General features: G+C 33.7%; 1 protein-coding gene across 3 annotated transcripts in view; it reads left to right on the top strand.

Moving 5' to 3' along the window:
• Grm5 (glutamate metabotropic receptor 5) overlaps positions 1-15,550 on the top strand; it is a 428,521-nt gene that overhangs the window by 200,980 nt on the left and 211,991 nt on the right. The window lies entirely within an intron of this gene.

Raw genomic sequence — 15,550 nt, 5'->3', positions numbered from 1 at the left:
CTTTCTCTGAGAAGAAACTTTTTAGTTTCATTCCATCCCATTTATTGATTCTTGGTTTTAATTCTTGTGCTATAGGAGTCTTATTAAGGAAGTTGGGGCCTAATCTCACATGATGAAGATTAGGGCCTACTTTTTCTTCTGTTAGATGCAGAGTCTCTGGTTTAATTCCTAGGTCCTTGATCCATTTTGAGTTAAGTTTTGTTAAACACTGAAAAAACAAATAACCCAATCAACAAATGGGACAAGAACCTGAACAGACACTTCTGAGAAGATGATATACAATCAATCAACAAATATATGAAAAAATGCTCATCATCTCTAGCAATCAGAGAAATGCAAATCAAAACTACTCTGAGATATCATCTCATTCCAGTCAGAATGGCAGCTATTATGAGGACAAACAACAATAAGTGTTGGCAAAGATGTGGGGAAAAAGGTACATTCATACATTGCTGGTGGGACTGCAAATTGGTGCAGTCAATTTGGAAAGCAGTATGGAGATTCCTTGGAAATCTGGGAATGGAACCACCATTTGACCCACCTATTCCTCTCCTCAGATTATACCCAAAGGGCTGAAAAACACCGTACTACAGGGACACAGCCACATCAATGTTTATAGCTGCACAATTCACAATAGCCAAACTGTGGAGCCAACTTTCAGTGGATGAATGGATAAAAAAATATGGCATATATACACAATGGAATTTTATTCAGCATTAAAAAAGAATAAAATCATGGCATTTGCAGATAAATGGATGGCATTGGAGAAGATAATGCTAAGTGAAGTTAGCCAATCCCTCAAAAAACAAATGCCAAATGTTTTCTCTGATATAAGGAGGTTGACTCATAGTGGGGTAGGGAGGGAGAACCTGGGAGGATTAGATGAATTCTAGATAGGGAAGAGGGAAAAGGAGGGGGCAGGGGATTAACAAGGATGGTGGAATGTGATGGACATCATTATACAAAGTATATGTATGAAGACTTGAATTGGATGTCAACATACTTTATATACAAACAGAGATATGAAAAATTGTGGTTTAAATGTGTATTAAGAATCATAATGCAAAAAAAAAAACACAAAGCACATGTATAAAGGCATAAATTGGTGTGAACATACTTTATATAAAGAGATATGAAAAATTGTGCTCTATATGTGTAATAAGAATTGTAAAGCATTCCACTGCTGTTGTGTATTTAAAAAAAATAAAATCAATAAGAGATTTTTAAAAATCATAAACAAAAAAAAAAAAACAAAGATACACTACTGTCCAGCCTTCTTACGGGGCTAGGTCATACACTGATCAATACTACTATCTCCATTGTGTTCTTCTTTCAACTAAGCTATAATAGGAGGCTACAAATAATTCAATAGGAAACAGTTGATATAAATATGCAGAGAAAGACAAATAAATTCACAGATCACAAGAAAAACACTGATTAAACAAAGGAATACAAACTTCTGGTAGAAGGCAAACAGGAATTAGCATAGGTTTCCTTTCAATTCTGATTATTCCACAAAATGGTAAGCTTCTAAAACATTAAAATTATTTAAATCTCATTTATTTACTAGTTCTGTACCCTATATACTTCAGTGTATAATGTAATGTTAGTTATTTATTATGTCTTAATATTTTATAATTCTCAGACATATACCAAAAACAAAAAACAAAAAAACACTGTATCTATCCAAGTCATCCATGGAATTTATATTCATTGAGCCCTTGCTACATTATTAGTTCTCTAATGAAAGAAGCTTGGAGGCTCATGATGATATCAGCTTTTGTTGAGGGCCCAGGCTTCATGTATAGAACTGAGAACAAAGAGTCAATAAGACAAAGTTATTCTCCTCAACTATTTTATTACAGTTCCCCAAATTTGTGCCTTAAACCCCAAATTCTTTTGGTTTTAATTTCTTCACCCACAGATTCAGATACTTACATGAGTTTTTAATAGGTACCTCAGACTCATCCAGAATTAAGTGAGGTTATCTTAACATCGAAACGCCCTTCTGTCCTCCTGACCTGGTTTCAGTCTTGCAGAATGAAAGCCATTAAAGATCTTTCCCTAAAAACCCAACCATCCAGCTGATGATGAAATCCTGTTGATGCTAGAGGATTACTTTCTTTTGCTTTTGTTTGTTCCTGTGCATTAACACAGCTGCTTCTTTTGGATACTTGTCAGCCCTTGCCATTGTCATTGTTTCTTATGTTCCTTCTACATTCTCACCCCTACCCTTGCAATTCATTATCCACATTGCTGACAGGTGGTCTTTTAAAAAAATATTTTTATTAGTTGTTTATGAAACTTTATTTTATTTATTTATTTACATGTGGTGCTGAGAATTGAACCCAGTGCCTCACACATGCTAGGCAAGTGCTCTAACACTGAGCCACAACCCCAGCCCACAGATGTACTTATTCAATAAATATGAATAAATCCTATTTACTCAAATAATTCTGAGTTTGATAAGACAAATGTCCAGAAATATTGATAAATTCAGTGTGATGTGGTATTTTATGTTTATAAGAAACATGAATTGTATATTTTAAGTCAATTAGTGGAAAAAATGGATATAGTACAAAACAGCCCAGACAATCTGGAAAAATATGTGGAAGATACCTGGCACGTAGTAAATGGTCAATAAATTTTTGTTGAAAATCAATTTTAAATATTAGTTACTGATTTTAATAGATTAAAGAAAGACTTTATTCAATATGTGGCACTAGCTAAATTTTAAAAGGATATGTAAAATTTCGGGGGAAATGCAATGAAAGGAAATACATTGTAGGTCAAGAGGATAGTATATATAAGGACATGAAAGTACAAAAGAACATTGTATATTTGAGAAGTAGCAAATACTTTGATTTTGCTGCAGCATAGAATTATTATACTATAGGAGTAAGGAGTGGAAGAGTCATAGGAACTGGTTAACTTTATAGTTCAATAGCTATTCTGTACACTATGGATTGTCCCTGCTTTGTGATTTGAAGAGTTAGAAATTTTCTCTTGCATTTTTCATATGTTATCACAACAGAGTGAGAAATTTTTTCTCATTTCAAACAGTAAGATTCATAACAAGATTTTAGAAATGCTTACAATGTCCTTTGTGTCTTAAAAAGGAATTTAAATGAAAACATGATGAAATTGAACCAAAAAAAGTGTTTAAATTTATGACTAGAAATTGAAACATTATGTACTGGCATGGATCTTAATTCATAGATAATCTTAACCTAAATAATACATTATTTTCTCTCAAATATATATATATATATATATATATATATATATATATATATATATATATATATATATCAGATCCAGACTACCAGTGGCACCTTTTAACTATATTTCACTCCATAAATATTTATATTTAAATATATATATATATATATATATATATATATATATATAGAGAGAGAGAGAGAGAGAGAGAGAGAGAGAGAGAGAGAGATACATACACATATATAAACATATATATAGATATATGTTTTTCTATGCTACTTAGATTGAACTTGGCCTCCCGACCTTGACAGTATTTCTCACTACCCACAATTTCCTTCTTATTAAGGGTACTATTCTTCTCCACTTCTAGGGTTTCCATTCATCTATCACTCACAGAATAGATTGATATAGTCAGAAGGAACTTTAACAGTTATTTTTTCTTCATGTCCCTTATTCTCCAGATTTTGAAACTAAAAACCAAGAAGGGAAGGTAACTTTCCTAATTTCATATCTGGACCTTGTTGGGAATCTGACTTTCTTAATTCTTAGCCAAGTAAGCTTTAATTGTGTTATTGATCCAAGTAAATCTTGACTTTTCTTCCACATTCACTCACACTTCTTACCAGTTCAGTCCCTTAGAAGCCAGGAAGAAGATAGATGCCCACAAAAATAACGATCATTTTTAGTAAAGAAAGCACCAAATCTCTTTCAAAATACCAATTGCAAAGGCTGTCATCCTTCCCTTAGGTTTTCTCACATTTTTTTTTGTCAGAGAAAAGTTATATCTAGCTGCTTATATCTTTCACTTGATGTATTTTGCAATATAGCTTCCTCCATATAATTTTATATCTCCCTCTGCAGTTTCCCTAGCAACTGACCAAACAGTGTTTTCCATGTGCTTTGCCACCTCCTTGTGCCCCTGGCTTATCCCCACTCCATTGTCATTCTTTCTCCATCCCTCTTGAGATCACCCATTCTAAAATGCATATTTCCTTATAAAAACAATGCTGCCATTATATTTGATCTGCTTTGTTTCTTCTAAAAACATACTATCAGGTTTATTGTGTCATACAAAAAGGGTTATTTTACAAAGCAAAGAAAAATAAATTTTAAAAGGTATTCCAGAGCAAACCATTTATACATAATGCCCTATTTTGATCTGAGGAGTAATTTTTTTCCCCCAACCCACAGACAGGACTTAGCAGGCCTAGATAGTACATTAGCAGGACACAAAAGAGCAGTCTTCTGTAAAAACTTTTAAAAAGCACCTACTTTGCCAACTATTGACATGGAGATGAGTAAAGTAAAATATCCTCCCTTGAAAAATTCATAGTGTGTTGGTGAGTGCAGGTTGGTGAGCGTTGGTGAGATCCACCTGATGTGGCCACATGCCTCTTGACTTCTCCACATGGAAATCACAGGCTTCTCAAACTTGAAATGTCTAGAGAGAACCTTTTCCCCTTAACCAAGTAATTTCCTTTCATCTCCTGCTTCAGTAAATGATTGCCAAAGTTGGCAAATGAAGAGTATTTATCACTTTCTTTTCTTCAACTTCCAGATTCAGTTTGTTGAAATGCTTTTTGATCTATCCTGAAAGCAGATCTTAAGTATAGTCACTTCCCTCCATCATTTCTGTTTTTTTGTTTTGTTTTGTTTTGTTTTTTCTAGCCCAAGGTTCTGGATCAGATCCAGACTACCAGTGGTACCTTTTAACTATATTCCACTCCACTCTGGCCACAGTCCCGTTCTTTTACCAAACAGGATCCAAAAGATACTTCAAAATCAATAAGAGATCATGCCATTTCCCTCACTAAAACCATTTGGGACTACCTGAAAACTCTTCAAAAACGACCAACTGTCTTATCATGACTCCTAAATCCATATATTATATCCAGTTCTTTCCTGCCCTGGAAAGGCAGGAAAAGTGTAATACTTGAGTTACTTACTCCCTGATTTGAGGACTAATAACCCTGCTCAACATCTTTACAAATTTGTGCTTCTTAGACATCATGTCTGTACTAAAATATCTTCTGTGAGAAATCTTTCCTGAGTGTCCTGATTTAAAAGACATGCACACACACACACACACACCCATTCCCCCACACACAAACACACATGTGCATATACACACACCAATTTTTAAGTAAAGATCTGTTTCTTTGTGTTAGTTACAATCTGTAAATTTTTCCAATTTTAATTTACCCTATAAACATTTGTAGATTACTTCCTTTATGGAAAATATTCTTCTTGGTCCATATAATACAACATTGCACAAAATAATCAAAAGTCCCTCCTTTTATGGAGCTTATGTTCCAGCAGGGGAGGGAAGGAAACTACACATAAAAAGAAAACTATGTGATGTAAGAAAAAGAAAGCTGGAAAGGGACTTTAGAAGATGTAGGGGTGCTTTTTTTCAAAGAAGTTGGTCAAGAGTGACCTAAGAAGAAGGTGATATTTGAGAGAACTTAAGAAAAGGAGGGAGCAAAAAATGCTGGCATGGGTGGGAAGACCTTTGCAGGATGAAAGCATAGCAAGAACAAAGGCGAGTAGAATGTGGGGCAATATCCCTCAGGAGGGGCAAAGTCTAGTGTGGTTAATATACTGTAAGTGAGAAGGGGAATTGAAGGAGATGAAATCCAAAAGCCAAAGAGAGTGTGCTGAACAATGTAGAACTATAAGCACTCTGCTTTTAACTTTTACAAGATTGGAAGTCATTAGAGAATTTGTGGGTGTTAACTACTTATATCCAATCATGACAGTGTGATGAACTGAGTATTGTGTGTGCTCAAAGGTACCACCTTAAAGTCACTGTAGGTGGTATGGGCGTGGGAGGCAATGTTAGCAAAGACTTCTTTGAGAAATTGAGCCAGGAGGATTCTTGTTTTCTTATCAAAAGAACCTATCTATCTCTAGTGTCACTCCTGCCATGCTGACACATCGTCTTATGCATACTCCCATTTCATTATGCTATATGTTTACCATCTGTTTCTTAGATCACAGCCTTCCTACTGCCAGGCACCATGTAATATTCATGAACCTGACAAAATGTATAAAAAACATTTAATATCTATTGTATAAATGGGCATAAATGCAGACAACAGAAAATGTGTGATTCCTGCTTGTGGTTCTCAACCAGCAGCTTCTTAAATTAAATGATCATCTGAGCTAATGTCTTAACATATTATTGGAAGGCATGGCATTATCTTTGGCACTAGAGCAAAGCATGAGAATGCTGCTAACACAAGCATAATACCACCTTGTTTTCTTTCCCATAGTTTCTCTTCATCCTACCAAAACTAAATGGCTCCTGACCACTTTCATTGTTGTTAGCATGTCAAAAATGACAAAAGGTGGATATCATTTTTTTTTCCTTATGAATTTCTTAAATATAGAATTTGCAATAAAATTTTGAGATTTCACTCTATTCATCATAGCAAACTTTCCTAAAATCTTATTATTTGCAAATACCAAGAGTAATTGTGTGAAGCAACTGAGAGTAAAAATGACTAATTGGGCTAAGCAACCTAATGCTTTGACTACATAATGCTGTATATCTAAGAATAATATATCACTTGCCACAATGTTCTTAACAATACAGCTACACAAACATTTCTAGATGTGACTATTCATGACTTTTGCTTTATTATTTTACTTTAACTGAAGATGTTTAGGGTCACAAGGAACACAACAAAAAAACTCTTCATTCCCTCCTTCTCAATTCATTTCTAAAAACTTGAGTGGATTTCCTTTTGCTCTGTTTACCTCCAAATCAAGTTTCAGTGTTAGCTAGCTTTCTTCCTTAGAATGCAGGAAATCATTTAGAGAAGTAAGATCATGCTCTCTACATTTAGAAGTTGAGTGAAATAATTACCAAGATAGAAGGAATAAAATTCTGGTGAAGTATGTAATTTGTTCACAAAACTGTTTATTTGAAGGTTGTTAATTATAAGGGAACTTAATTGTAATTTTAATGTTACTAAGTAACCAAATGTTTACCATGGAATCATTTCAGTTGAAATAGAAAGATAATCCTGTATACTCCACCTCCACTGACAATCCTCTGCAGAATATATTTGGAATCTTTTAAGAGCTCTGTTTAATTCTAGTAATCTAAATGTCCTGCTTTTTTAGTGTTAGTTTTAACTGTGTTCTCAACTGAATGTAGAATTTTATATTGCAAGATATTGAGAATGATTTAAAAATATTGCCTTAAATCAGGTCTTCTTCTCTGAATTATAGGTCATAGAGAGAACTGTACACATATTTCAAGATAAATTTGCCAGAAGAGATTATGTGATGGAGATAACAGTTAAATGTTTGCTACATGTGACCAGAGATTAACATTCCCAAAGATGGACAGCCCTTTATCTGCTAATCGGTTTTATGCACTTGCCTTTTATTTTGGATAATTCTGCATGGAGAAATGAAATTCTGCATTTATGGAATCATTTTTAAAAATGCTTCAGTTACTTCACTCATAAAATGTGTAACTTCTGCCCACAGCAGCAGTTTTTCTTCAACAGAATGGGAGGTGAGAGAACACAGTGCTCAAGTGCATAGGCTGAGCAGTCTGACTATGTTCCAGCCAAACAAGTTTTAACAGCTCTGTGATACTGGGTTAGGTTATTCACTTAGTCTCTCTAAGCCTCATTTTCTTCCTCTATATTATTTGGCAGATAATGTATACCACACAGAACCATATCCATGATTAAATTATTTGTATTTAAAGCATTTAGTAAAACATGTGGCATCTAAAATATGTGGCTGATAACTTGGTTAGTCCTACAGGGAGCATGAAAGTAGAGAATATAAAAAGTGTACCTCCTACTGACAGTTCTGAACTGACAATTTTACACTAAAAAATTCTGCATCCCACCTAATGGATCAGTATATGATTAGGTGACATCACATTATTTTTGACACCTGAGCAGAGCAAGAAGTTGCTGCTATACTAAGAAGAGATGTGCTTGTTTGCATTCTGTAGTTGCTTTCCACTCTGCCTGATGCTACAAATTTATTAAAAGGAAGACTATGGAAAGTATATTATGTCGATGGTGGTATACTGTTGAATTATAGCAATCAAATCTCAGGGAGAAAATAAGGACAAGGAGGATCTTGATTTGTACCATTATGAGAAGTTAGGAAGAAATTTGCATAATTGATTCCTGTAAGCTGCCATAAGGCTGTCACCAGCACTCCTCTGATAATGGGGAATTATTTTTCTTCTGTGTCTAAAACTCACTGCTACCAGATTTATGGGATCAAAAGATGGAATGTAAAAATAATCACTAGTATTTCCTATGTGCCTGAGTGTAAGTTGCTTTGCAAGGACTAATATATAACATCCTCTTAAGACTTTGAAAGGTGGATATTTTTATCTGTTTTAGTGATTTAAAGAAGAAAAAGAAGAACTAATGTAAGGATATATTATAAGGGGGAAGAATTAGAAGTACTTCTTAGATTCGGTCATATGCCATCTGCAGCCTCAATCACATAGATGTTCTAGCATACAAGATGCTAAAAGGGAAAGAGAAGAAAAGAGTAGAATTAGAAATCAGGCTTCTGGAATGTTATTGTCTACTGAACCTAACCACAAGACATACATGCTGCTCAAGCTATTGTCACTGCCTCACTTTCTCCTTCCCTTTGCATTTATCCCAGTCTCTGCTCAAACTTACCTACCCATCAGAATTGCTTTTTCCCTAATGAAGTCTTGTTCTAGAATCTGCAAAGTTTTAATTGTGAATTGTTATGTAAAAAGTAAACAACTTCTAAGGTGACAAAATACCACTTCATGGCAGCACAGTCATAATATACATGAACAATGATGTAAACAACAAAAATTTAATGCTGGATTGTTGACAGGATTCTGAAAATTCAAGGCTGACCCTAATGAACTAATCACTTGAACATAAATCCATTATGTTGTGTTTAATTTGCAGATGTCCATAAATTACTGAAAGAAAGGATGTTAAATCACTAAATCTAACATGATATCCACATCTCTTACCTATGTAAACATGTTTTCAATTCATTTTCAAAGTGTGAAAACAAACATAATATTTAAAAATAATTTGGATATCACCAGTTAGTGTTGTAATTTACAGCCCAGACTTTGGAATCAGGCCAATTGTAGTTTCAGCCTTATCTTTGCCAGGCTAGTAAGTGATCCTGGGAAAATGATTTAATCTCCAAACCTCAGCTATCATCTGGCAAGTGGAAACAATAGTAATTTTTAAAAAACTAATAAATATGTTAGAAGATAAAAACAAAAAAACTTTTATAGATGAAAAAGTTCTGTTTGTCATAGACAGTAAATAAACCAAGAAGGAGTTCGGCTATTGTTTCTATTGATATTTCCTCTGAATACTGCTGGAAACAGCTGGTCTCTACTGGACATAGGAATTGGCATTTTAATTATTTGACCATTAAGCTAATGAAGATAATTTGTCCTCTATAACCTAAAGCAAAATCTGAAAGCTTTCCAATTTTCAAATCATGGAATAAAAGCACACCATTTACAATAGGGACAATCTTAAATATTCACTGTATACATAAAGTTATATGGAAACATCTACAAAAAAACAAACATATAAGTAGTAAAAGTAAGCCATCACTGTTATCATTGTTATTATTATTACTGCTACTACAGGAAGAATTGTCACTTTGGTAGTCAATCCGTTATTAGATATTCCATTTAAAAAATTTAAATAGGACCCAGTAATACAGATTTCAAAAAACAACTCTGACATAAAACATCAGTAAAACAAAAATTAAATTAATAAAAATTATAATTTTTTGTATCACAATGTTTTTCAATACATAAAAGCGAAATTTTATCAAAGAAGTCTAGTGTATGAGGAAGGTTTGAAAATCTTGTGCTTAAATACAATACCATGATAACATGATTCTCAGTTTCCTACTGTGCTGCAGAGATATTAGCAGCCTCAAATGTCCCTAATTCTTCTGCTCAGCATGGGTTTTCGGATTTGTTGGCTTGTCAATTTCAACAGATATCACTTAGCTAAGAAAGGATTAAATTCAGGATGCTAGTTTTCCTGTGATCTCAGAACACCATGCCTGAGGAGTTGGGTGGCCAGAACCTTAAAGGTTCTTCTCTTTGCTCATGCTTAGCAGGAACCTACCAGCCCCTCTGAAAGTCCCAGAGCAACAAAACATGCTCACTACTTTCCTGACAAATGAACCTGGTTAGAAGGAAGTAGGGAACCTATGAAGAGTCAAATACCGCCATGATGGCTGAAATTACAGCCAGGAAATTCCAGCTTGCTTGGAAATTCTAAACAAAGGACACAATGCCTTTCCTTCACTTAACTGTACATTTAGAAATCTGACAAGAGTAGTTTGGGTTTTGGATATATCTATGAACATTATGCGAGATGTGTATAATATATAATACATATAATCTATATAATATAGATTCTTCCATGTGTCTTGTGGAATTCATCTTTGTTTATGGAGTATTTTCAATTCTGTGTTGCTGATGCTCAGAGCATATTCTGGTACTCTTTGAAGTTAGACACGACCTATGCTGATAATCAGAGACATGCATCTTATAGATGTTGAACTTTCTGGTCCTTCCATGCCCATGTGCCCTTTAAAATAAATCTCTGTGCAAAATATGCATCAAAAGAAAATATATAACAGGAGCTTTTTTGTCTTTTTACTGTTCTAATCATTTGTGTACCTACCCAGAATGCTATATATACAGCTATTCAGAAAGATTTGGACTAACCTGCAGTTATTTTCAATAATTTGCAAGATTTCCTAGTTGAAGAAAAAATGTTTAATGACTACCAAAATGAAATGTGTGAGCACATCAAAAGAGGATGCAAATTTGTCTCACTCTTGAGAACTGCTCCCTTTGGCAATGGGAGTTTGTTTCAGAAAATTTGTATTGAACACTTTCTCTGTTTACAATATATGTAGATATTTCTAAAATGCAAATTATTATTTGTCAGCATTCATGTGTATTATGTATATACCTCATACCTGAAATATATATTAAAACAAATGTCATATATTCACATATATAACCTTCAATATAATTACCTGAAATAAAATATATTACCTAAATTAATTCATATCATAATAATCAAAGAAATTCAGAGAGATTATCATCCCTATATTTCGGATAAGAAAACGGATTCATTGAGAATTTAAGGTACTTTCCCAATACCATAAAACTGTAAAGCGTATTGATCAACCTTATATAGAGAGGATTAAAAAAAAAAAGATTCTAAACCAACTATGCTCTACACCACTGGCAATTGGAGTTAAAAATTAACAAAGACTTGTTGCTTTTATTTGCATTTTGTAAATTTTCAATGACCCATTGGAAATGCAAGAGGAAAGCCTTGATTAGAAAAAGCAACATCTTGTAGTGGAAAACAGCCTAGCATATTTAAGAGCATCTCAGCAGGGAAAACGGGTGTTAAGAAAACAATTAATTGTTGTCATTGTAAGTGCTACAGGAAAACAGGTGTCATAAGCAGTTACTGAAAGAAAACCTTCTCATCTGTAGAAATCCCATAAGGGTTCTGGAGAAGCATAAGATCTGACTAAATTAGCAAGACCCTCAGCAACTTAGGGAGACCCTGTCTCAAAAGAAAAAATAAAAAGTACTGGGAATGGAGTCTGGGAATAAAACAACTCTGGGTTGAATCCTCCCCGCCGCCCGCACCGCCCCCGCAAAAAAAAAAAAAAAAAACAGAATGAGACTTGGCTAAGAAAAAGGAAGGCATTTCCAGGCACAGAGCACAACACCACATTTCCAAGGAGATGAAAGAACACCAGTGACTGGAACATGGAGTGCAAAAGGGAAATGTAGCAGTGGTACAGGAAGAGTGGATGGTGTCCATGAAGAGGGAGGTTGCCATGAGAAAGAACAGGGGGAGGATGCCGAAGACACCATGGATTTGGAATGTATGCACCTTAGCAACGATGTTGCTGTGCAAGTTAAAAAACATTTGTTTGAAATAAATTATTTGTGGTATTTGCTTCAGTGACAAGGAACCCAAATAAGAAAAAAAAATTAACTGAAAAATAGAAGAAGATAAATTTCAAGGGGGAAGAATCTTTTCTAGAGCCCTGTGAGTGGGTGGGTGTGAGGGTGGATGGGTGAAGATATTAATTTCTTTAATTCTGAAATTAGAAAACTTTGATGTCATTTCCTCTTCCTGCTGAAAGAGCACAGAATAAAATCTTATTACTGAAATCTTTAGATAATTAAGGGTTTGCTAAATAGCAGGGAAACTGAACACTTATCCAGAGTAAAAAATATGTTCTTTTGCATTAGCCCCTGTTGCAGTGTTATCCTATACTCAACAAAGCCTGGTGCCTTTCAGGCATCAGAGAACAAAATGTAATAGACACATGTTTTCTTTAGAGCAGGCACTACTATGGCCATGTTCCACCACATGAAGAATTCAAGGGATTTCAATGTGCAGCTAAACCCCAATAAATGTGAAAGGCTGAATAATCCTAGGATTATTAATAATAATAGGATTCCTATTTACAGCTTCAGCATCTTAGATAAACCATTCTTGATACACTCTGGAAGTAATTGGGAATAGTGGATAGAGCACAGGCTTGTGAATTCCATATCTATTACTTTCTGACTAGTCAGCTGACCTTAGCAAATTGCTGTTTCACTATAAGATTCTTCATCTATAAGAGTTCTGTGAGACTATTATACAAGTTATATACACGGTGAAATATTGGTATAGATAGAGCAAGCACTAAATAAATGGTAGTTTATTTTCCTAAACCCAGAAGAGCAGTAGGCCAAGGCCTTGCTTCAGTAGAGACAAATGAGAGTATTATGTAAAATATGTTTAAACCTTAGTGATACATAAATAGAAATAACCCCTCTCTCCAGTTTGATAGAGAAATATTCTATTTTAAAAGTCAACTAAAAACGGGACCTTTCAGTGTTTGGGGACATAACATGTTTCTTTATATAGAAAACAAATTGGACTAGAGCAATATTATCTAATAGAAATGTAAGGTGAGAGAAAGATTGTGAACTACATGTACGAGTTTAAGTATAACATTATAAAACTGAAAACCAACAGATGAAATATCCACTATTAATTTTTTCTAGCAAATTTAAAATATTACCACTTCAATGTAAAACCAACAACAAAAAATTGAGCTATTTTGCTTTGTCTTTTTTGGTAGGTCTACAAAGTCAGGAGTATATTTTAAACTTACAACATGTTTTAATTCATACTAGCCATGTTTCAAATGACTTTTGGCTGCCATATTGGATGACCTAGGACTGTATGATCCCTAAAAATTTTTCCATGTCTAACTTTCAATGTATTAACTGCATATTAAGCCATTCATTTTTCTGGTTTTACTGAATGTCATTTTTCATCAGCAAATAGGTTTACCATGCAGTGAGGGGTGGATTTCTAATTTGAAACTGAATTAAAAAATAGAAAAAGGCATTTAAATTGTTTGGCTACTGCTGAGTGACAATATGGTCATATCTGTTTGGAAACACATTCTGAGGATAAGTGACGAATGTCCCTTTGTTATTCTTTTCAGAACTGAATACATTATCACATGATTACATTTAAATTAACATTCTAACAAATTCTACTAATATGTGTGCCATAAAAGATTTAAATCATTAGATGCCCCCAATTATAACCCAAATCAGTTTCTGTCAAGAATACATTCTTTGCTGAAAGCATATTACCATTACACCTTTCACGTAATAAAATTTTGTTCAGCTTTCGTGACATACAGCATCAATCACAAAACAATAAGACAAACATAATGCAGCTAATACAGTATCTGCTTCCCCTAAAATTAAAACCAAAACTCTTTCTTACATCAAATTAGAAGCAACATTTTCTCAATTTATTTTATATAAATAGACTTTAGCTTTTAGAATGGTTTTACATTTAGTGAACAATTGAGTTTATAAAACAGTTTCCGTATTATACATTTGCTCTGAACATATAGTTTATCATATTTTAACATCTTACATGAGTATAGCACATTGGTTTAAAAATAATAAAACAATATTGTGTATAACTATTAAGTACAATCAATAGTTTATTTAGATGTTCTCAGTTTTTACATAATGTTTCTTTTCTGTTTGGGGATGCATTTCAGGATATCACATCACATATTTCATTTAGTGAAACTTTCATTTACTTTTTTTTCATTGTCCTGAAAGTTTTCATAAATACAAGTCAGATAATTTATAGAATGCTCCCCAAATGAGACTTTCCTGATATTTCCCTCATGAGTAAATTGATGTTGCGGGTTTGGAGAGGTAGATCACCGAAGTAAAGTGCCATTTGAATCACATCATATCAGTAATGTATACCATAAAGATGATTTATAACTGGCAGTGTTGATCTTGATAACCTGGCTAAAACAGTATTTGTCAGTTTTCTCACTGCAAAAGTATTCTCTTCTCCCTTCTTTCATACTTTTGTCTTTGGAAGGAAGTCATTCTGCATAGCTCATACTTTAAAAGTGGAGAATTTTGATCTACTTTTAGGGCACAATAGCCACATAATTTACATGGAATTGTTTGACATAATTGATTTTTCTATTCTCCTCAATTTATTAATTTATTCAATTATTTATTCATGTCAGAATGGAGCTATGGATATTTTTATTTTATACTGTGAATTATAATCCAAATACACTTCATTTTGTTGCTTAGATTGTTCATCTTTGTTTGTGGGGAGTTCTTTCAGTTGGTTTTTGTGCTCTTTTGACATATCCTATTCTTGTACTTTGTCGTTATTGTTTCCTGAAGTCTTCTTTAAATAACATCACTGTAATGTGGTCCAGGCTTATTTTGCATATTTCCTGCATCTAGAGTCAGCCATGTTTCCAAGCAGCTGTTTCCTTTGATTGGAGAAAGATAGTAGATATGAGGATCTTATGTGGCTGCTAGGTATGTTCATTACTACTTGGGTATATATATATATATATATATATATATATATATATATATATATATATATATATATATATATTCTTTTAGACACTTTTAACTGACAAAGCTAACCCATTTATACACAGATACCCATAAGTATCTCTATATATCACCATCTGTATCTGAATTTAGTTGAATGTGAGTTCTTACTAATGTCTCCTGCATTAATTCATTACCTTACAAGTCATTCTAGCCTCCTTCTGGCTGTTTTGTAAATTCCCACTCTTAAAGCGAGAAACCTGGTTCCCACCATCTCCTACTAATTTGCTTGGTGGTTTGATTAAGGAATATTTACATATTAGTATGAGCATTGTTAACCCATATCCCCATGGGCAAACA

Source organism: Marmota flaviventris, chromosome 9, assembly GCF_047511675.1.
Source record: "Marmota flaviventris isolate mMarFla1 chromosome 9, mMarFla1.hap1, whole genome shotgun sequence".
Taxonomy (NCBI): domain Eukaryota; kingdom Metazoa; phylum Chordata; class Mammalia; order Rodentia; family Sciuridae; genus Marmota; species Marmota flaviventris.
This window is presented reverse-complemented; position numbering and strand designations above follow the sequence as displayed.